General features: G+C 31.5%; 1 long non-coding RNA gene across 1 annotated transcript; it reads left to right on the top strand.

Moving 5' to 3' along the window:
- The first annotated feature begins 21,521 nt into the window (after positions 1–21,521).
- LOC126738025 (uncharacterized) lies at positions 21,522–23,224 on the top strand. The gene is made up of 3 exons (XR_007661193.1): positions 21,522–22,067; positions 22,898–23,059; positions 23,118–23,224. It is a non-coding gene; the product is annotated as an uncharacterized LOC126738025 (long non-coding RNA).
- Positions 23,225–24,725: the final 1,501 nt, after the last annotated feature.

Raw genomic sequence — 24,725 nt, 5'->3', positions numbered from 1 at the left:
TTTTTAAAACAACTTTTATTTAAAAGCTCTTTTATTGCTTTATTTTTCTGCCAAAAAGATATTATTGGAAAATTTTCCTAAAACCCGCTAGGGGGCGTCTACTTCTAACTTACGCTATTCGACTGATTATTTTAAGAAACTCAAATGCAATCATGTGTGTTTTTTTACGGTGTTAAGAGCGGAGAACAAAGATTAATAATTTAGTAAAAACCGCATTTTAATATCACGTCTCTAACTAAGGTTACAAAAAAAATGTGTTCAAAGTTAAAAAAAAAACTCTTTGCAAGAGTCGGTAAATGTTATCAAAATTTTTTATAAATGTTTTGAAAATGCTACTATAGCTGCTGTATATTCAACGTTTTCCTCAAAACCGGCGACTGAGTAGAGGCATATTTCTTCGTTTGGCCCGTCGTTTTCGGACAACAGGTAGTGTAGTCCATCCAACCTACCGTAGACAAGGTCGCAGGAGAACGGAGGAAAACATAATAAATTGTTTGGCCTATGTAGAATTTGATCCGCACTTAAGCATCAGAACTATTTCAGGCGATTTAGGCATACCTCGTTTTGCAGGAACACAGGTATAACACAATTTTAAAAAAATAAGTGCCTAGATACTTACTTAATTTAATTTTTTTTGCATATAGATTTCATCCATTTCATATAGTACTCCACCAGGCATTAAATCTAGAAGACTATGACAGAAGACTAGATTATTGTCATTGGATGGAGAATATGTTGCTCGAAAATCCAAATTTTCTCAAATAAATTTTATGGACAGACGAAGCAACGTTTAATAGTGATGAAGGAGTTAACAGACATAATATGCACTATTGGTCTGAAACTAACCCTCGTTGGATGCGCGAGATCCAGCATCAGGGAAGGTGGAGTATTAATGTCTGATGCAGTGTAATAGGATCTTAGGTTATAGGTCCATTTTTATTTGATGAGAGCCTAACTGGAGAACGATATCTTGGATTTTTAAGAAATGAGCTCCTAGCATTATTCGAAGAGGTGCCTCTGGTTATAAGAGCCAACATGTTTTTACAACATGACGGATGCCCGGTTCATTTCATGGTACAAGTGCGAACGTTCCTTATTCAGCGGTACCCTGATCGGTGGATTGGCAGAGGTAGCTTTTCCCTTCCCTTGGCCGGCAAGGTAATTTTATCGTTATAGAAACATTATTATATTACATTGAATATACTTGCAGATCGCCAGATTTAACCTGCCTTGACTTTTATTTATGGGGTAGAATAAAAGCCATTTTTTTTTTTCGGTTCCTACCAATAGAGAAAATATGAAACAGCGAATAAGGGTCGCTATTCGGAGTTTACCAGCCGCAGAAATAGAGGCAGCCGTGGAATCAACCCGACGAAGAGTTCAAAATTGTATAGAACAAGACGGACGACAATTCGAACAACTCGGCAGGCATTAGATTAGTGTAGGAATTAAAATAATATTATTTTTTATTCCATTTAAAATAAGCAAGATTTTTATCTTTTTTCAGTTTAAGTTTTTAAGTGTTTTCCGTGCCAAAACTATCAAAATATTTTTGTCGTGTTACAATGACGCGTCGACGTTGATAAATATTTAAAATGTTCCTATGCATAGTTTTCCTAGTTTTCCCATAAACATTGATTTATTACCTAATTTATTACCAATGAAACTTCCTGTATAAAGAAGTGTATAAATAAACGCCACCTTCCGGAATTTCTAAAAAGCTGGTATACCAAGATTGTTTCTCTACACAAAAATTCATTTAGACACCAGTTTTTTTAACCCAGCTGGTAAATAGAACTTAACGACCGTATTTGATGTTTTCACTTTCTAATGAACACATTTTTTTTTGTAACTTTAGTTAGAGACGTGATATCAAAATGCGGTTTTTACTAAATTATTAAGCTTTGTTCTTCGCTCTTAACACCGTAAAAAAACACACATGGTTGCATTTGAGTTTCTTAAAATAATTAGTCGAATAGCGTAAGTTAGAAGTAGACGCCCCCTAGCGGGTTTTAGGAAAATTTTCCAATAATATCTTTTTAGTAGAAAAATAAAGCAATAAAAGAGCTTTTAAATAAAAGTCGTTTTAAAAAAATCGGTGCAACCAAAGCCTACTTCTTACCATTTTTCTCATTTAAGATAGAAACTCTCCCCACCACTTTATTTGACATTTGACAGAAATGGTTGTCAAAACATTTTTGTCAGGAATACTTTGTAGATTATTTCGATAATATTTTGAGATGCAAGTTATTAAAGTTTTTTTGGAAAAAATAGACTTTAAAGTTTTTAAGTAGCTAGAACGCCCTCTAGCAGTTGACCAATGAACTTCAAAATATTTTCCAGCAATTTTTTTTGGGCCACTTTTATACTAATTTTTTTTTCAACGCTCTACGATTATTGGGGCCTGAGATACAGCCGAGGAACATTCTTAATGGGACACCCTGTACATATATGTACATCTTGTGAAGCATATTAATAATTACAAACTTAAAATATATCAAATCAATAATTTGGCCTTTACACTGCCAGGTCAATTCTTTTTCATTTTATCTAAGAGTTTAGGCAGAGTTGACTAAATACAAACTCACCGATAATTGCTGACATGTTGCATACGACTTTTTTTCCAAAAAGTAGTTACAGTATCCATTATCAAAGACAGGTTAAAGAAATTGAACACAGGTTCTACCAAGGTACAAACGCGTTTATTCAGTAGTAATGCAGGCTTGTCATCACCCTCGTCTTCACTAATTTTATTACTCAGGTACATATGTTTAGAAACGACACTTCTCTTTCTAATATTACTAACACTGCTCGCTCATTTTTTTACATTTGTCTCTCAGCTGATCCAAGGTAATCACTATGTACCGGGTGGCCAACTAAGAATGGACGTTGGCAATATCTCAGGCCCTAATAGTCGTAGCGCCTTGAAAAAAAAATTTTTGTAATAAAAGTGGCCAAAAAAAAATGCTGGAAATTACTTTGAAGTTCATTGGTCAACCTCTAGAGGGCGCCATAGCTTCTTTAAATCTTAAAATTGCATTTTTGCCAAAAAACCTCCAATAACGTACACCTCAAAATATTATACTAATATTCTATGAAGATTTCCTCACAAAAAAGTTTCTACAAAAATTTCTGTCAGTTGTCAAATAAAGTGGTGGGGGGCGTTTTTAGCTTGAATAAAGAAAACAGCTGAAAATCAGCTATGACTGGACCGATTTTTTTTAAACATATATTTTAAAATCGTAAAAAAATATATATAGTTGCATTTGAGTTTTTTGAAATAATCCGTCAGAAATGGTTAGTCACAAGTCAACGTCCTCTAGCGGATTTTAGGAAAAGTAATTTGAATTTTTTTTTGGTTAAAAAAGTAAGGCAACAATAGACTTAAAAAAAAATATGTTTAAAAAAAATCAGTCTAGTTATAGCTGATTTTCAGCTGTTTTCTTTATTCAAGCTAAAAACGCTCCCCACCACTTTATTTGACAACTGACAGAAATTTTTGTAGAAACTTTTTTGTGAGGAAATTTTCCTAGAATATTAATATAATATTTTGAGGTGTACGTTATTGGAGGTTTTTAGGCAAAAATGCAATTTTAAGATTTAAAGAAGCTGTGGCGCCCTGTAGCGGTTGACCAATGCACTTCAAAATAATTTCCAGCATTTTTTTTTGGTCACTATTATTACAACATTTTTTTTTCAAGGCGCTACGACTATTAGGGCCTGAGATATCGCCGACGTCCATTCTTAGTTGGCCACCCGGTACATTAGATTTCCCAAACTTTTTATGAGCAATTTTTTTGCTAATAACTAATGTTTTTAATTCCCTGGAAAACCATACAGGGAACCTGCCAAAATTGTTCGTTCTAAATAAAAGTATGTTTGATTGTATTGTACTGTTTAATTGTTTTATTACATTTCCTAAACTGGTAACACATGGGTCTAGCGTAATCTAATTTTTCTTTTAAATTAAAAGAAAAAAACATAAAATTTGGGGAGGTAATGGGTAAGAAATTAAAATAACTGTAAAAATTGTATACATAAATAAGAAAAATAGCACATTATTAAAGCAAAATCAAAAAGTCAGCTATTATCGAAAAAACGCTTATAAATGTATATAAAACCAAACTTATTTTACGAGAACATAAACATTTACAACGGGGTTAAACTTAGCTCAAGATTGCAAGGTATAGTTAATGAGTTGTCAGACCGTATATCTAATAAACGTTCAAAAAAAAAGTTGTTTAAAGTTTTAAATAATTTTTATTTTTTTTAAATCATTTGTCTAACGTCACAAATGTCATGATAACAGCGATGGTAAAAGTTTTCGGTGACATTACAAAACCGATAAAAATAACAGATTCCAAAGTAGTCTCCTGGAAGTCCACCGACTAAGGCGAGACCTAAGTTGCTTACCTAAGAAGAAAAAAAGAAAACAACATGGGAAGGAACTTTTCATTTCGCCAAAGTATAATATTAAATCAGGAGAAAACGAAGCTAAAACTAAAAGCGGCTATGTCGAATAACCATGATGACCAAAGCTGAAGAAGAGATGACCTGAAGCGCTTAAAGATAATCAACCAACATATAATGGAACTTTTATTATATATTGGTTGATCCAAATATAAACCAATAAAGGAAAACGCCGTTCATATGTTAAAAGCCAAAAAGAAATTAAAAGTTAAAAACGTCGCAAAAATTGAGACACTGCAATTTACACCACCGCATATTAAAATACGCACGATATAATTGGAGAAATAGAACGTGATCAATAAATGATGGGACTTTAAAACGGATGAAAAAAGAGGATATCGAAGAGATTTTCCGAAAATTCATTATAAAAGAGATTAAGCCGCCAATTATCAATTATCTAAGATATTTGGCACTACTGGAGTAGAAATAATATGCAAAAAAGAAATAGTAAAGTAATCAATACAATCAACCTAGTGATTGAAAAGATTTTAATTTTTAAATGAGATGAAAAAACACTGAGAACTTACCAGAATTACTAAGAAATTTTGATAATTTTTAAATGATTTTAATCGTATTTAAAAGGGTACTTAAAATACGATTAATAACAGAGCTGGATCAGGGCTTTGTGGTGGGATCCCACATACCAGTAGGGCATACTCGCTGGGGGAGCACGCCACTGTCTTCCAGGCCGAAGTATTCGCTGTATTAAAATGCGGACAGAAAATCCTAAGCTGCGGACACCGCAATACAGTCGTATCAATATGCTCGGACAGCAGAGCTGCCATTAAGGCTATCACGGCCGCAAAGATAAGCTCCAAGCTTGTACTAGAGTGCATAAAAGTCCTGAAAAAACTGGTACAAGTTGGCTGCAGGGTCCAGCTCGTTTGGATACCTGGCCATGCAGGTAATGAGGAAGCGGACTCTCTTGCCAGACTGGGATCCGCGAATGTGCCGATGGGGCCTAAACCCATAGTTGGTATCGCCAAATGCGTTGCGGTCGCATCAATGAAGGGTCTGCTGGACAAGTAGACCCACCGAAGATTCCGAGTCCCCTGGTATGAAACAGGCCAAAGCGCACATATGTGGGCCCTCTGCCTGTCTCACCAAAAATCTACTACGCCTAAAAAGACGCGAAATTCGGCTAGCGACAGGTCTTTTAACCGGTCACTGGCACTTAAGAAGTCATCTCCATACTATCGGTATTGCGGACAATTCGGAATGCCGATGGTGCTGTGAGGAGGATGAAGCCGTTGTCCATGTAGTCGGGGAGTGCCCAGCACTCACGCGCGCCAGGTTCAAATACTTGGGTGTACACTTTCAGTGTACCGAGTGACTTTAAGTTCTTCAGACCAGAGAGCCTTATCGATTTCTCTAAGGCCGTTGGGCTCTGGTAAACCCCGGTGGGGCATGACGGGTCCATCAGGAGACCTATATGGACAACTGCCTTGGCAGCCCACTGTTTCGACAATTTAATTCAAGGGTACTTAAATATTAAAGATAAACCCAGTTTTTATCTAAAACTTTTTTTTTATCTAAAGGTATACTATCCAAAAGTATACTTTATTTTAACTTTCCCCGAATATTAATCATTTCTCAAAAAAATGCAATTTTTCTACAAAGTAAAATATTTTGTAATAATTTTATTTATAAATATGTATAATGGAATTAGTTCTGATTCATAATTTTAACGGTATTTTAACTTTATGTAAATTTTTCAAAAATAATTTATCAAATAAGTTATATGGTACATACAATTTAACCAATAGCAAAGATATTTAAATATGCAGTAGGAGAGGTACGAATAAAAGCATTCATTGATGCTTTTATTCGTTTTATTGTTGTATTTTTTTTTTTGAAATATCGTTTTTTTGAAGATTGAAACGTATAGTTATCGCAAATTATGGTTTGCAAAAAATGTCTTTAACCAACAAGTTTCCTTATCGTGACTTTAAGATCCGGAATCGACACGAAAATTATTATACTCTGATTACCATATATCGGTATGATGTTCCTCAAAAATCTCATGCTGGCATATTGAAAAATGTGTTATTATTTTCGGTTACGTGCTGCTTATGGACTATTATTTACATAATATTAACGATCAGCCATTCACTTGGACGTTAAAAGTAAATTTGGCAAACCTTTAAATTGCGAAACGGTTAATAATTTTATAACACAATGAACGGAGTGCACGCAACCACTTTGCAGTCGACAGTTTATTGGAGATCTGTATGGGTTTAAGGGTCAGTGTTGTGTTTATTGATTTTATGCATGATAATTATTTATTTTCATTTGCCACCAATATTTAAAAAAAAAATAATACCTCATCTTTTGAAAACATTATTATTTAAGATTACTTGACCAGGTCTTAAGAAGAATAGCGCATGCATTTTTTGATTATTAGTTTTCTTTTAAAAAGGATTAACTAAAATAACAAAATTTAAGCAAGATTTTAGTATTATTTATACTTAACCCAAAGAACACTTCTGGCTAGATTTAAAATCTAAGATAATATTTCTTAGACAAGATACTTACAATTTTAATTTAAAGAAAGGCTCGTTAGATTGGAAGATATTATTACACAAATAATTGAAGTAGATACATGACTGTTCAGAACTTTTGAGAACACTTTGAATAGTTGATGTGCTGTTATTTGGAGGTGAACAGCAGACATTTTTAACAAATTATACAATAAATCGTAACTACTCGTAAATAAAATGAAATTAAATTTCAAATTCATTCAAATCCGTAAACTTTAATGGACTGCTTTCAATGGGCCTTTCCTTATATCATGGTATCAATATAAAAGTATAATATAGAGAATATATTGTTATTTTAATTTACAACGAGGAAATAAATAAATAGCTTAATAAATAATTACTTTTGTTTAAGGCAAATAAAGTACATCACGTAAATATCCAAATTAAAAAAATATATATTTTTTTTAAATGCTGCGTAAGTCTAGATTTATTAATGTCAAAACTGCAATATTTTAGCATAAGTGGTGAAATTTCATAAATTTTCGTAAACAGCATAAAATTTCTTAATGTTTTATAGTTGACCCAATCTAATTGATGATATAAATAAAGTTAAGGCTTGGTCTTCTTGTTTCATAAATATTTATAAATTCTCAGTTAACCATGCAACTTTAGGTTTGGTTCATATTGATGCTTTTATTGATGGTGCATGATGGTTGAACACTCAATATTAAGTTGGGAAATTCAAGTATAGAAATTCAAATCAAGTAAATGGTAAAATCACCTAACCAAAAATAATCCACATACTATGATTCAAAAAAAAAAGAACAAATGAATTTTTAAAGTTATTAAACCTGAATCCAACAAAAAAAAATAAACACAAAAGAAACCAAATATTAATCAAAATAAATGTGTCCATGCCAGCATCTAAATATTAAAAATATAATTTAATTTAAAACATTCATTCATCTTAGATAATTTAAATTTAAACATTAAAATTAGAAAACTAGTTTTTATAATTTTCAATAAATGCCTGTAAAAGACCCGTTATTTTCCATAATTGAAAACTGTGTAAAATCATTCCATGTTTAAAAAAGGGAATAAAATAAACATGGATAACTGTCATCATGTAGTATCAATAGTCTGTCAATTTTTTTCCGAATAGTTTGAGATAAGCATGAGACATAAAGACTTATTTTCTACTTAAGTTATCAATTTAGCGACCATCTGAGTTTATAGATGGACAATTGTGAGTAACCAAACTTTTTGTTTAACACAGTGGCGGATGTTATAATCAAGATAGATCAAATATTTTAACTAGATACAATATGCAGGTATAGAATCGAAAGGTCCGACCATAAGAAATTACATAGTATGTTTAAGTATAAATATTAATGAAAAAGAATTCATAAGATATTTTTCAAATAAAATATATTATTTTATTAAGGGTAAGAAATAAAAACCGTCTATCTAATTAAATGTTTAAAAATACCACCGTCTAGTGCTACAAAAAAAATATCCCAGGCTGTTGTAGAACTCTCCTAGAGTGATCTGCATTATTTCGGCAGAGATATTTTTTAGTATTTCGTATATCTTGACACGAAATTTATCTAAATTAGGAGCATATTTCCTATTGCCTATAAATTTTCTTCGGCAATCTAATGAACAATATAATTTGCAGATTAATCTTTTTGGCGTACTGAGTTTTAATTGCAATACTTAATGAAAATTTAATTTCTGTCTGTTAAAGAAAAAATATAGGTACAAAAATAATCACGATGAATGTTTCTTCCCTGTTCGCATGTTCCATCACTTCTTCTATTATCATAATCTGCTTTCGTTAGCCTTATAAAAAAATTGCTAGATTGTTTGCAACTCCTAACATTTAAATTTAATACACTTTAAAAGCAGTTCAGGATTAAATATCAAGTTTCTTTAGAAATTTGTGTACTTCTGAAAGTACAAGCAGCAATAATGCAAAGAGAGTAGAACTTTTAATAAATCTAACTAGTGTACCGATACTACAAGATTGAAACAAAACAATTAAATTATCGTACAGTTAATTTTTTGCATACATTTTTAATCGTATCAGATACAGCTTAGTTAGATAGAAATTCCATCGTAATCATTTTTTAAAAGATATTATATTAGAAGACAAGGTTTAAACATTATAGGATATTGCTGAAAAAATAAAAATCGAATTTGAATCTTTTTTTTCTTAAAGTCGTAGATTACCTACGGTCAAGAATTTTTTTCAACGGATACTGTAGACTTAAATTATTATATAATATATACATCATTACTAAAACATGATTTTCATTATTAAGTTTACCTGGAAAACAATACCAACTTTTTAGTTTCCTAATTTTTATTTTAGAAAATCCATATAGCAGGCTTAAAGCGAAATAACAGTACAGACAGAAACAAATACAACGAAAATAAATAACTAGCTCCAGCTAAAACAAATGGACGGAGATAATTAATGTTTAATAGAGCCTAGTTCAAATATTCTAACTGTAATTGATCATACTTTTATAAATGATTCAATTAGAAAAATTTATTATCCTACACCAATACGGTAAGCAAGAAAAAAGTATTGGGAAGAAAGGATCAGATATAAATTGGTTATCGAAACGTCGCCAAATCAAATAAATATTTGTATGTTTAAAGAAAAAACTTATAAGCCAGTTCTTCCTATACCGCTTTATTTTTTTGCTTAAATCCAGAATATGTATTTTTTAACATCAATTAAAAAAATAAGTTTCACTTAATTACCTTAAGTAAGTCCATATTAAATTCTTATTATTGCATTAGGGAAATAAAATATATATTTGCCGATGCCAAAATATATAAATTTCATTTTACATTCCGTACCTTAAATACATATACTTCTTGTTTTCAAAATATACCAATTTTGTCTTCGAAAATATAATTATTTTTATCATTTAAGGTCCCAAAATTCTAAATTTTAACACCCTATATCTTGGTCAACATTTATCGTACAGATTTGATGCGAAGCCCATGTTAACGGTCGCTGGCATGATAACAACATTCTTTTGTTAGACTATTCATATAATTGACTTCCCTGAGAACCAAATTTAGAAAAGAAAAATGAAAAAAATTCGTTAAAATCAGCAAAGAAAATCTTCTTTGAGATATCTGTCATATCTTATAAATTAAACTTATAAATTCTTATCGTACATATGTCATCCTTGTATTATTTTAATTGGAAAGATGCCATTTAGACCTCCTTAGGAAGCAGATAGGGAATTTTTGTAACTTTTTATATGCACATGTAAAATACAAAGTTTTTAAATAAATTCGTACTTTGCAATAATATTATTTTTAAGGGTCCACTGGGCATTTACAAGCACGAAAATTCTTCGCATGATTTAATTCTTTTATCTCTGTTTTCTTTAATAGCCTATATACCTTCGTGAGAGCCAAATAGAAACTAAAAATTAACGAGCAGGATTAAATTCTGAAAAGCGGTTTATCTAAACGTCTGAATTAAGAGTCAAACGTTAATTGTAATTAGCCTGACACGCGTATGGAAGGAAATTCCATTATCTGCCATTTTAGGGCAGTCACGAATTTTTAAAACTGCTTCAATCGATAATATGTCGGTTTTAATTACTGTCCAAAAGGAAGCTCAAGATAAATATAGCATTATGACAATATGCGGTCGAATAAATTCTCAAAAATTGAAAAAAAAAATTATGTTTGTATTTTAAGAATTATTATAGTTACTAAATTAAAAGTCAGAAGTTGAATTTTCTATTAACTACGTCATTTCCAAATTACAAATTTTTGTCCATCTAAGATGGCTAATTCTGCTACAAGTCTAGCGTTAAAAGCAAATCTGACGTTGCCGGTATCTGGATTTATTCTGGTTTTATTGATATAAACAAAATAAAGACTCAAATCTAATTGGTCATCAAGTAGTAGGCTTTAAAATTACAAATACATAGTTGTTAGTAACTTGTGTTGCGTTGACAAAATAATATTTAATTTAAGTCAGTGTGGCAACATCCAAATTTATTACTTTTAAAACCCGCCACTACGTGGCGCTCGAATCATGAAATGCTAAAAAATTGATATGTCACTTGTCATCTACCTCTCTCTCGAGCAAGAAATGTTTTGTAAAGAGGTGCCTTGTTTATCGCTAGATATAAGCCTAAAAGCCTAAAAAGGTGTTTTAATAACAAAAAAGTGTTAACAACAACAAATTATTCATTAAATTAATTTAACAACAAATAACTGAAGCTTAGGAAACATAAAATGGTCCTTCGTACTCGGATGTAAGCTGGTAAAATTGTATTGGAAAATTAGGCCCGGAAATTAGAAGCCGGTGGCGTCTAAAAATTGCATCATCATCGTTGTAGTTGCATCGCATGGACCGCGCTTTCAAAAGCCCGCATCACACCGGTCAATCAGCGGCAAAAGTCCAAATTGGTGTGTTCACCAGTGTTCAAATTTGGCGAAAACAAACGTAGAACTGGATTTTTTGGATAACGGATGGAAGGTTTTGGATTGATTAGATCTCATGATAGTTTACTATAAATTGATTATTGGTTGCCATTGGTTGCAAGTTGGTAAAGCTTTGTTTTTTTTTGTTTGATTGAAAATAATCAAATAATTGCTGGTAAGTTGGTATCCTTTAGTACATAATAATAACGTGGTTTGGTTTATTACTATATTAGTTTCTATTATTGGCTTCAAATTGGTTTGGCAGTGTATCTGAATTGAAACAGTATTTATTACTACTTTTTTTGAGAGGCAACTCTTTCAGTTTGTGCACAAATAAAATACACATCATCTGTTTAAACTAACGGATGAATATTATTTTGGTATTGGTTATTGGTATTTGCATTAAAAATAAATATCTATTGATTTACATTGGTGTAAATATTTGTATATTTGTTGGTTAAACAAAAATATATACTGTATTGGTTTATTTTAATATTTTTACCGATTAAATAACTATTGAAAACATGGTTGATGAAGCTGAACTCAAAGTGAACGTTAAGAGGCGTGGTATTTGCAAGTCGAAACTAACAAGTTTTAATAAATTCTTGTCTTCAATCTCTGCTTTGCCTTCGGATGATGTAGAGGGCTTAAAAATTAGCGAATTGGAAAGCAGAGTGCACAAACTCCCAGATATATTTGCTGAATTTGATTCTTATCAAACTTTGATAGAATTACACCATGAAAACTTTAATGAACAACTTTTGGAAAAGGAAGAATTTGAAAATTCCTACTACAGTTTGCTTGCCACTGCAAATCAATTGCTTCAAAATAATTCTAACAGTTCCAGAGATGGCAGTACTAATAGTGATATTGCTTCTCAACGGGGCAGTAATAATGTATTGAATGGTGATTTCTCTCAGATGAGAGTTCAGTCAGGCCCTAAACTCCCATCTATTCCCTTACCCACATTTTTTGGTAGTTTCGAAAAATGGCTTGAGTTCAGAGACACATTTAGATCATTGGTTCATGATAATAGCAACATTTCAGAGATTAAAAAGTTTCATTTCTTGAGAGGATCTTTGGAAGGTAGCGCAAAGGATGTGCTACAAAATCTTGATATTAGTTCTACTAATTATTCTATTGCTTGGGATTTATTGTGTCAAAGATATGACATTAAATCCATTTTGGTAAATAATTACCTTACCTTAAATCGCTTTTTGGTCTTCCAGCTATGACTAAGGAATCAGCTGGAGAAGTACGGGTACTATTATATGGTATCGTTAGAGGACTTCGATCACTAAGCGCTCTTGACATACTAGTTGATAGTTGTGATTTGGTCATTATTTTCTTTATGTGTGAGAAGTTAGATGCTATTACTGCTAGAGAGTGGCAAGAACAGAAATCAAAGGACAGGTTGCCTACATTGGTTGAGTTCAGTTTATTCTTGAAAACTAAAGCTGAATTGTTGGAGACGCTTGAAGGCCAGTCAAAGAAAAGCAGGTTTGTTAATGGTTCAGAGAATGAAAGTAAGCATTTGAATTATTTTCTTAATGTCACTTTAAGTTGTTTAATTTGTAAAAATCAGCATTCTATAATGAATTGCTCTGAATTTCTTAAACTATCAGTTTATGATAGGTATACAAAGGCAAAGCACCTTAGACTTTGCCTGAATTGTTTAAAACCCAATCATATGAGCAAAGATTTTCGATCTGGAAATTGTAGAAAATGTTCTACTAACCATCATACTTTACTTCATTATGATAAAAAACCTTAAGAAAAGCAAGTTAACTTAAGTCAAGATTCAAATGTATCTCAAAATGCTATGGGTAATAGTGATGTAAGTGTAAACATGTCTTCTTTTTGTGTTGGTCAGCAAGACATGTTACTTTCCACTGCATTAATTCAGGTACTTGATTCACATGGTCAATCTATAACTGCTAGAGCTTTGCTTGACTCAGGCTCGCAATCAAATCTTATAACTGAAGATCTTTGTAATAAATTGAATATTTGTAAGCAAGAAATCAATATCTCAATTATTGGTATAAACCAGTTGGCTTCTTGCATAAGATATAAATGTAATATAGTGATACAATCTCTTCATAATAACTTTAGTAAAAATATCTCTTGTCTAGTAGTGCTTAGAATTGTTGGTCATCTTTCTGGTAAAACCTTGGATGTATCTCAATTGCAGATTCCAAGACATTTAAAGTTAGCAGATCCCGGTTTTGCTACTTCTAGTAATATTGATCTTCTATTGGGAGTTGATTTATTTTATCAACTTTTGTGCACGGGTCAGTTTAGCTTAGGTGATACTTAACCTATTATGCAAAAAACACGGTTTGGTTGGATTATATCAGGTCCCTGTACTGTTGGTCAAATAACGCAATCTTCAATTCATTGTGGGTTAAATATAAATTTGGATATTCAAAATCAACTGGAGAAATTTTGGTCAATTGAGGAACCCCCAAATTATTTAAAGCCTATACTTTCAAATGATAAAAAAAAATGTGAGGCTATGTTTGTTCAAATAATGAAAAGAAACATGGACGGCCGATTTATCGTTCAAATTCCCTTTAAACAATGTCCATCTGTATTGGGAAATTCAAGTTGCTCCGCTAAAAGGCAGTTTTTTTCATTAGAAAGAAGATTGAACAAAAATCCATAAATGAAAGAACTGTATAGTGACTTCATGAAGGAATATGAGGCTATGGGTCATATGTCTGAATCAACAGAGCATTCTGGTGATATTTCTTACTTTTTACCTCATCATGAAATACTAAACGAAAATAGTTCTACAACTCGTTTGCGTGTCGTTTTTAATGGTTCATCTCCCACAGATAATGGAATATCTCTTAATGATATTCAGTATACTGGTCCAAATATACAGGATGATTTGTTGGAAATATTGCTAAGGTTTAGAAGACATAATATAGTCGTTTGCGCCGATGTTGCAAAAATGTATCGCATGGTATTGGTTGATGAAAACCAAAGGAACCTGCAAAAAATTTACTGGAGAGTTAGTCCAGATGAAAAGCTAAAGGTTTATTCTCTCAATACTCTCACTTATGGAACCACTTCCGCCTCTTTTTTGGCCATAAGGTGCCTTAAACAGCTGGGTCTAGAGTTTGAAAATGAGTATCCCGAGGCTTGTAATGTAATTTTACATAGTTTCCTTGTAGACGATTTGCTCTTTGGGACAGATACTGTTGCAGAAGCTGTAGATCTCAGCTGAAGTTCTCAGGTATCTAAAATATTGTTAACTAGCTGTTTTTGTCTTAGGAAATGGGTATCAAATTCACCTGAAGTTATTAGTCAAATCGTTGGAGATGTCTCGAACAGTGTTCTTAATACTCGTGACATACATTTTAGTGATGAGAATAAAACTCTTGGTTTGTATTGGTCATTTAAAAATGATAATCTTATGTATCATATTTCCTTAATTGATAATGAAAATTATAGTAAAAGGACAATCCTTTCATCTATTGCTAAAATATATGATCCATTAGGATTACTTTGCCCATGCATAATTATTGCAAAGATGATTTTGCAAAAATTGTGGAGTACAAAGATTGGTTCGGATGAATCTTTGCCCTCAACTATTTATAGTCTTTGGCATAAATTAAAACAAGAATTGGTAGTTCTAAATAACTTGAAGATCCCGCGAAAAATGCTTTGTTCTGATTCTGATGTTGTGGAATTACATGGGTTCTGTGACAGTTCTGTTGAAGCTTATGGTGCTTGTCTCTATATTAAGAGCTCAAGCAAAAGTGGTCAAACGCAAATTTCCCTAGTATTCGCTAAGCCTAAGGTAGCTCCTCTAAAAGTGATAACACTTCCTCGACTGGAATTAAGTGGTGCATTGGTTCTTGCGCAATTGGTCAGCACTTTCAAAAGATCAGTAAATGTAATTATTGACAAAACATATCTGTGGACTGATTCATCAGTCGTCTTAGGCTGGATTTCTCAGTCACCTCATAACCTACAAACATTCGTTGGAAATCGTGTATCCCAAATACAATCATTGACTTCAATTCATAATTGGCATCATGTCTCATCAAGGGACAATCCTGCGGATATATTATCCAGGGGATGTTATCCTCAGTCATTGATCATTAATGAAATGTGGTGGAATGGTCCTCATTGGCTGATTAATGATTGCTCAGAATGGCCCAAATCAATTATCGAAATTGAAGTTTTGCCTGAATTAAAGAAAAACATTCACACTTGCCAGGTCATTCCTGAATATTTTCCAATGAAAAAATTTTCTAGTTTTTCTCGTTTAAAGCGTAGTTGTGCTTACATTTTACGATTCTGTTATAATTGCAAGTTAGAAAAAACATTTAGGCATAATGACCCACTAACAGCCCGTGAGCTAAGTAATTCATTAGAAAAATTGGTCATAATCTCTCACAAGGAATCTTTTCCATATGAATACTCATTACTTTTGCAAAAGCAGCAATGTCGCAAAGGCCCTTTAAGTACTCTTAACCCATTTATTGATGTGAAGGGAGTTTTAAGGGTGGGTGGTAGATTGGAATTATTGGATCTGGATTATGCCAAAAAACATCCTGCTATTTTTTTATCCAAACATCATTTTCCCAAATTGTTGTTTTCTTTTGAGCATAAGTTATTATTACATGCTGGTCCCCTTTACCTAATTGCTTCAATTCGTGAACATTATTGGCCAATTGGTGGACGAAATTTAGCAAGACAGACAGTTCACAAATGTTTAAATTGCTTTAAAGCAAGACCTAAATCAATTGGGCAATTAATGGGTGACCTACCTAAAGAGCGCATCTCTCCTACTCCTCCATTCCATATTACTGGAGTTGACTATGCTGGTCCTCTTCATATAAAATCTAAGAGTGGGCGGGGAGCCAAGATTTCAAAATGCTATGTGTGCCTATTCATATGCTTTTCTACTCGTGCGGTGCATTTGGAGTTAGTATCAGAGCTAACTTCTGAAGCATTCATTTCTACCTTGAGACGTTTCATATCCCGGCGAGGCAAACCTTCATTAATATGGTCTGACAATGGTACAAATTTTGTTGGTGCCAATTCAGAGTTAAAAGAGCTTAGTAAATTCTTGCAGAGGCATAGCAAAGGATTAGCAGGAACTTTTGAAAATGAAGGGATTAGTTGGAAGTTTATTCCCTCTCGCGCTCCTAACTTTGGTGGACTATGGGAAGCGGGAGTAAAGGCTTGCAAATTCCATATAAATCGTGTTATGGGAAATGCTTCATTAACTTTTGAGAATCTCTATACGCTGCTAACCCAGATTGAAGCCACGTTAAATTCGCGCCCATTGATCCCACTTACTAGTGATCCAAGCGATTATGATGTATTAACACCAGCTCATTTTTTAATTGGTAGACGATTGACAGCTTTGCCCGATCTTGATGTTAAAGAAAAGTTCGACAATCGTCTCTCAAGGTTTCAATATATTCAAAAGCTTTATCAACATTTTAGGGTGCGTTGGTCGAGGGAGTATGTAATCCTTCTCCAACAACGATTTAAGTGGAAATATCCTCAAAGAAACATTCAAGTGGGTGAGATGGTGATACTTCGCGAGGACAATCTCCCTCCTCTTAATTGGAGAATGGGCCGTGTAAGTGATAACATTTAAGATCTGGTAAACAGTGCCGAGTAGTGTCCGTTAAAACCTCTCATGGCATACTGAAGAGACCTATCTCTAAGATTTGTCCCTTACCTATTGACATTACTGATTAGTATGCATTTTACTTACCGTGATAATGTTAATTAGATTTAAGATTTGTTTCATGTATGTAAAGACTGTTTTCTTAGTTTTAGCCACCTTTGTCAAATTTTATTGTGTTGTAAGCTGAACCCTTTCAAGGTGGGGGGTATATGTTAGTAACTTGTGTTGTGTTGACAAAATAATATTTAATTTAAGTCAGTGTGGCAACATCTAAATTTATTACTTTTAAAACCCGCCACTACGTGGCGCTCAAATCATGAAATGCTAAAAAATTGATATGTCACTTGTCATCTACCTCTCTCTCGAGCAAGAAATATTTTGTAAAGAGGTGCCTTGTTTATCGCTAAATATAAGTTTGGTTTTTAGTCTAAATAAGGTGTTTTAATAACAAAAAAGTGTTAACAACAAATAGCTGAAGCTTAGGAAACTCTCCTAATAATAGTGTTTACCATATTTTACTTAACTATTTAAGGGATATTATATTATTAAATTCAATTTTAGCGAACCTAGGTAAAATCTAAAGGTAAAACATTATTTTTGAACACAATATCAAAAAGTGGTAGTATGTGGTGTATAAAGAAAAGGTACATATGATTATGATTGGGGCTCCTGTCATTAATCCTGTCATTATCATTATACAATATTCTGATATTTTTTTAAACATACTCGTCACAAATATTATAAAAATCATAAATGTAATATACATGTTTTATTGGCAAAAATAGTTTCCATTTTAAACGCAAATAAAAGTTAAACAGATGATTTAAAAAAAAAACATATTTCTTAGATCTTGTCGCCCTTTATGACCAAAATACAGGAAAAAATACATTTTTTAAATATACAGCTCTAACATCTGAACAGCTCAGTACTTTTTTCCACATTTGGTTCAAATATTTTAACAATACTTACTTAGGTCTTATGGTCTACCATCGGAAGCCTAAGGGTAACAAAATAAGGAAATCTATGTCGGGTTTTGGGAAAATTTTAAAGGTGATATAATACCTTAAAAACTCCCCTGTATATTTGAAATTTTAAAATTTTTTCTGGTTAATATATTAAGTATTTAATTTTTACATCGACAATGTAAAGTTTATTTTTCGACAAAGAGTTTCCAAACAATTATAAATTGAAAGAACTCATCCATTATCTCAAAGAGACCTAAGAGACTTAGGGTTTTTATTTTTTCTCTAAACAATTTTAGGTTTCAGTTATCGATTGGCAATATTTATGAAAAACATCTCATCATTTCTTTCTAATAAACAATATTTCTTAACAATATTTAATAATTTAACCTCAAACTTTTGACAAAGTATAGTTGATTTGTAATCTTTGCATTTTAATTTTTTTTTAATCTTTAAGGTTTAGCCTGGCATTCTTGGTATTTTATCTACGAAATATTAGAATTAATTTATTTATTAAGATCTCCCAAATTTAAAAGGTTTTCAAATAGTAGCATATCTTAAAGAATACGGTACATTTATCACAGTAAAATTAAATGAGCATCAAGAAAGGCTTCATTTAGATGTTGGAGAAAATATCATGGATATTATTTACCATATAGAAATCAGCACCAACAAGAATAAGTAATGCCTTAGATGTGTCGTATGTTACCGTTTGGAGGCATTAACAGAAACATAAACTCTATCGTAAACTTTTTAAAACTTCTGGCGTAATTAAATAAATTTCGGTTTTGATCCTTTGTTCACTTTGACACTTTACCTATTCGTCTGGTCAACAAATTTGTATGCACGACTTTACTGATACATTTGTTGTTAAGTTCACTTTCAATCTTTGTTCTTTTCAACTTTATTAAAAGAAAAAAAAGACTTTATTATCGATATTAATCCTGTATCATATTAAAAATAATCGACTCAAATACGCACTAGTAAAATATTTTATATTCATACAAATAATTATTGTTTTAAATTACCTTGAAATATGCCAATATTTAATTGAAAAATTCATAATATATTTCTTAATTTTTACTACACTTCTTATATCAGGTATGTATCAATCCTATATAAATTATAAAAAAAATTACGTCGAAAAGTGCAAGTTCAAAATCTCTAAAAGGCAATTTTTGTGCTTTTCATACATTACTTTTCCCGTTTTTCTGAATTTATCCTTTAAATTTCGACATACTTGTGGTTGGAAATGCCTTCTTTTAGGATATGTTAGCCTTAAATTATATATAGACGCTAAAAGATTATTTTTTCCAGCAGCCCCCAAGGCATATATCAATAAGTTCCTCACGTGGAAAATTCATTACGAATAACTAAAATTAAAAATCCTTATTAATTTAATGGATATTTATATTAGATCCATTAATTAGAGGAGAAAGGCAGACCTTAAAAATATCAGCTATAAGAGCTTAAAAAATAAATGGTTTAGGTATAGGACATATTTAACAAAAAATTAACGTATTTTACAGATAAATTTAATAATATTAAAATATACCGAGTGTTTCATTTATAAATTTTGAGATATTACCTATTTAATTTTGATAAATTCGAACATTTTTAACAAACATAAATGACAAAATATCATTGTCGTTAAAATTGATTTTTTTTATTTTAGTCAGTTTAATTAAGTTAATTCCTTCGATAGCGGACTGTTATATTTCACAACATCCAAAAAGATAAAATAGTAAAAAAAGGCGAGAATACCCAGAGGTATGAAAATATAAGGCCTAAATTGATCTTCTTTCCGTTGCTCTTGGAGGTACATACCTTCTTATTTGCTGCCAATCACCACAATAGCACTCCTCAATCGCACAATTTTGGAAATACTGTTAGATTTATAAATTTTAGGTGGAAGTTCGATTGTGTGATTTTAATGGCTACATGTAGGCTCAACAAACGAGAAACGACTGTCCTTGCCCAAAAATAGATTGGTCACGCTGGTTAGTACTTTACTTGCGCGCTGGGCATATACCAGGCGGCCAATGGTAATAAATCTGGGTAGCCTTATTAATTAAAATTAGTTGTGCCGGAACATATGATTCAATTGAACTAAAGGGCTTTCGTTTAGCCAAACAAAATATAAATAAATATTTGATTTTAAATAAACAAAAAAATATTTTCTTGTGAAATAAACAATTACCGCCAGTCTTTAACAGGTACCTCAGGCTCAGTGTGGTACAAATTTTTGAAGTCTAAATTGAATCTGTTGTTAGTTATAATTTTTTAAGCGAAACTCTCTAAAAGACAAAAAAAATTACCTCTTCAACCCTAATCATTTTGTAAAAAAAAACAAGGTGGCCCATCGAAAACACTCCAGCAAGGTTTGAGGCCATTTTCATCCCCTTAACATCAACCCCTTAGTGAGGATTGCAACCAACCTCAAAATCTTAAATAGGAGTGGGAATCAAGTGATAGCTTATTTCAAAGGTCTTTTTATTCTAGTTACAACTGCCAAGTTTGAAATTGCTAACTCGAGTTGTCGCAGTATGACAGCTTGTCAAAGATTTTAAAATAATAACATTGTTTAATACTTTAAGCGCTAGTTTTTAGAGGTTCTTGATTTACAAAACAAAAACGCTCGCACCCGTCGATTTGTGATTTTAAAAAAACGAATTAGTTTAAGTCTTTAACCTCACAACTTTTACCACTTAGCGGAGGCGACATTTACCCTTATTTTTTAAATGGGAAGGGGGTCTATTGTGATACATCTTTTAAAAGGGCATTCAAATTTCTTTGCAATAGAGAAATCTAATTTAATTTTATTGATTACTAATGGTCGAGAACTATCAATAGTCTATCGATAAGTATCGATAGTTTTCAGATAGTTTTTATAGTTTTTAGATTGAATTAGGTACCAACCCTCCGATGCACCGTAGCACGCAACCAAATTTCTCACATTCGTCACATTTGTACTTCAGGACCTGGTAAAATACATGGAAACATAACGAAAAGGAAAGCGTTGGTAATAGGAAAAAGAAGAAGAACAAACCATAACCTAAAACATAAATAATTTGCACTTGCAGAGACATTTCTATTTTCCCAAACTTGTTCTGTTTTTAGTTTTATTTAGATTGTTTGGTTTAGTTCTGCGATTTTTATTATGATGGATTCATTTTTGGGCCTAAATAAAAGCAAAGACCAAGGTAGGTTACTTACTTAATTACTATGATAATTGCAATTATCATAATTGCAATCAGATTTAGGCTAGCTAAATTTAGCAATAAATATAAAATTTTATTATATTGTAGGGCCTTACACAAAATCGAAAGAAAATAATAAAGAACTTTTGGATGATCCACTTAAAGTATCTACAGTTTAACAACCCTCATCGTCAGGTGGAAAAAGTAAGCGGGTAAAGGTGTCATCATTTTGGAAATACTTTAAGAGGTCAAGTGATAATAATTTAGCTAAATGCTTAGAACATTGAAAGGCTAGAATTAGTAAACAACAACTTTGTTTGAGTCCAACATGTGCACAGGGGCAAGAGGGGTGTTTTGTTTACAAACATATTTGCCGATTCTCTGTTGTCAAGTCGACGCAAATTTTCAACGGAGGAAATTTTTAGCTATATTTTAACAACCATTATATCGTTAATTTAACTTATTTGTGTTGTATTTTATAATAAAATTTAAAATAAAAAGTATAAATACTACAGTTAACCTATTTTAAGAATAAATATAATATCCTTAAGAAAAAAAAAACAAAATGATTAACATTCTTATCCCTAAAACTGCTTCTAAAAAATTTGAAGCGACAACACCGGAGCTTAAGCGCCTGAGCCATACGTGTAGTGTCATCTGTCAAACGGCTTTTTGTTTATTTTCGGAATTCGTGTATTTTCTTTAATTTTCGGTTTCAAAAGGAAAAAGGCCACATTTTAGTGTTTTTTTTAATTGCTAGGATGGGAAAAACTTGTGTCGTTCGTGCCGCATCATGATAAAAATGTGATTCAAGCCGATCTTTTCAGAAGTAAGTACCGATACTTTCATAACATCACATCATGGGGTAACCATCATCATAAACGTAGAATAGGGGATCTTATAGATAAACCTAATAAAAACTTGAATGTGAAAGTGTGCGTAAAATACCAAAATATTTATATTTTTAAATCTAAATATTTTTTTGAACATATTCATCTATCAATAGGCTATAAAAAATATAAAACTAGAATTTTGTCCCTGGTTTTATTACAGGATTTTATATTTTTTTTTGTTGTTTTGGCAGAAAGAAGGCAAACCTAATACCCATGTACCTATCTATGTATAGTTATATTTTTTTTAATATAGACATTAGGTAGATAGATGAAATTACTATATTGATTGCCTTAAAAGAATTTTGAAATTTCTTTAGATATTGATATCTATGTATAAAGTTAATTTTGTCTTTCCCTAAAATTTGGTCGATATTTTTTTTTTGTTTTACCATATTGCAACTTACAATAATATATATAGTAATTGGCACCACATATTAATTCATTACTGTAATTTTTTTTTGCTTTTTGATTAAATATCAAATACTTATTATAGATTGCCTAATATATGCCCAAAGGGAACAATGGATTTCATTAATGGAAATCAACACAATTAAACAGAACATATTTGTTTGTTCAGATCACATCTTTAGAAGTGATTTCTTATATAAGGAAGATAATATTATCAGTAGACAGACTTTATTAAAAAAATCAGCTCTACCTCGTATAAAAAAATCGTCACAAAAAGGATTAGTGTTACTCATATAAGCTTTATTTATACCTAATACTTATTAAATTAGGTATGTATGTAAAACTATTTTTTTACTAGGATCTCTGATGCACTGGTTAAAAACACAGCAGCCGATAATTCAGTTAATTTACCAAGTGATTTACCCTTCAAAGCTGCAGGGGTAGCTTTCCTGAAGAGTGCAAAAACTTCTTTAGCTTCCAAAATGGTATATAGTACAAACAGTGAAGCCAATGTAGACAAGTATGGATAATTAAAATAGATTAATATTCTTGATACACCAAATTTTGTATAATTACAGATCTGATCATTCATCATCAACAATAACTGCATCTGAGATTAATAGTTCTACAGTAACCGTGGGGTCTAGGTCAACAATTACTATTTCTCATCCAAGCCGTTTTTGTTTAACTGCTACACATTCCCTGACTCTGCCAAGGAAAAGGTAAAAATACACTTAAAATAGACTACTAGTTTTATGCCATGTATCATCCTATTCAATATATCTTATTTAAAAGTGTTATAGTATTTTATTGTGTTATATTTGTTTAATTAAATGCAATTAATCAAATGTATGATATTACAAAGATTCTTTATAATAACATACATTTTATTGATCAATTGGATGATCATAATACATTTTTTTATTTTTTCCTTTTTTTATTTTGGTAATACTATATTTTTATGTATATTATTCTAAGGTAAAATCAAAATGATATCCTGAGGACCTAAGCACCGATGATTCCACCGTTTCAAAAGCTAAATCACTTGTTACCAAATTATGAAAAAAAAATAACAAAAAATTAAAATTCGAAGATTGCAATAAACAAATTTGCCCCAAAGAAATTGAATTAGATGTCTCAAGTCATTATTAAAATACTTAAGAAATAATAACATGATTTTCGAAAAAGCCCAACATACTACATATTTTATTTGACTTGTAAAAGTACTTGTTTGTATATTACTACTAATAAACTATCTAATCTAATCTATTGTACATAGTCTTTATTCTTAGGTAAGCTTTGTTTTTTAGTATAAATTAATATGATATAATATTTGGTATTAGGTATTATATAGGTCACTGTTAAATATCTCAAAACCATTGTACAGGCTAAATACTCATAATAAAAATCTTATAACCTATAAAAAACCTGCAACTCCTTCACAATTTGAATATCCTTGTAGTTTTAACTCTTTCCGCTGAATTAATACTGTCCCTTTAAAAAAGTCAGCACCATAGAAGTATATATTTTGTGATATAAAGTAAGTGATGTAAAACTGAGTTTTGTCCAATATAATAATAACAATAAATACTTATACTCAAACTCTATAGTAATTAATAAAAATTTATCAGGTAAATATTTGTTGACGACGTCACTGGTAGAGAGTGCTTGTATCAGTGGCATCAACAATGCGATAGAGCGGCGTTGCGATGCCATTACTGTTTTTTCGTTTTTTCATACTTTATTTTCATTTATTTAAAGATAATATTGACTTCGATATAGAGTATTTTATCAAATTTATTTTAAAAAAATGCTTGATATTTTATTAAAGGGGAGCAGTAGTATTGTTTTGAGCCTTCAGAAACAACTGGAAATTTTTATGATATTATAAAGTGATTTTTGCCATTTATTTATAAGCATTTGGCATCATTGCATCAGAGATGTTGCAAGCAAACAAACCTGTCCATAGTTCCACGGCATGCTACTTCTAGCCTTTCAATGTTCTAAGGCTAAATGTTTAGAGTATGGACGGGAATATAAAACCAGCGGCAATACATCTAATATTGCAGATCATTTAAAAAGTTATATCAACTCAAAATGTGTGTGAAACCTCTGAAGATGAATCTGTAAGTAATGCTACCAGTTTCAGCTCAACTTCACCAAGTGCTAGATCTAGTGGAAGGTCT

Source organism: Anthonomus grandis, chromosome 6 (genome assembly GCF_022605725.1).
Source record: "Anthonomus grandis grandis chromosome 6, icAntGran1.3, whole genome shotgun sequence".
Classification (NCBI taxonomy): Eukaryota; Metazoa; Arthropoda; class Insecta; order Coleoptera; family Curculionidae; genus Anthonomus; species Anthonomus grandis.
This window is presented reverse-complemented; position numbering and strand designations above follow the sequence as displayed.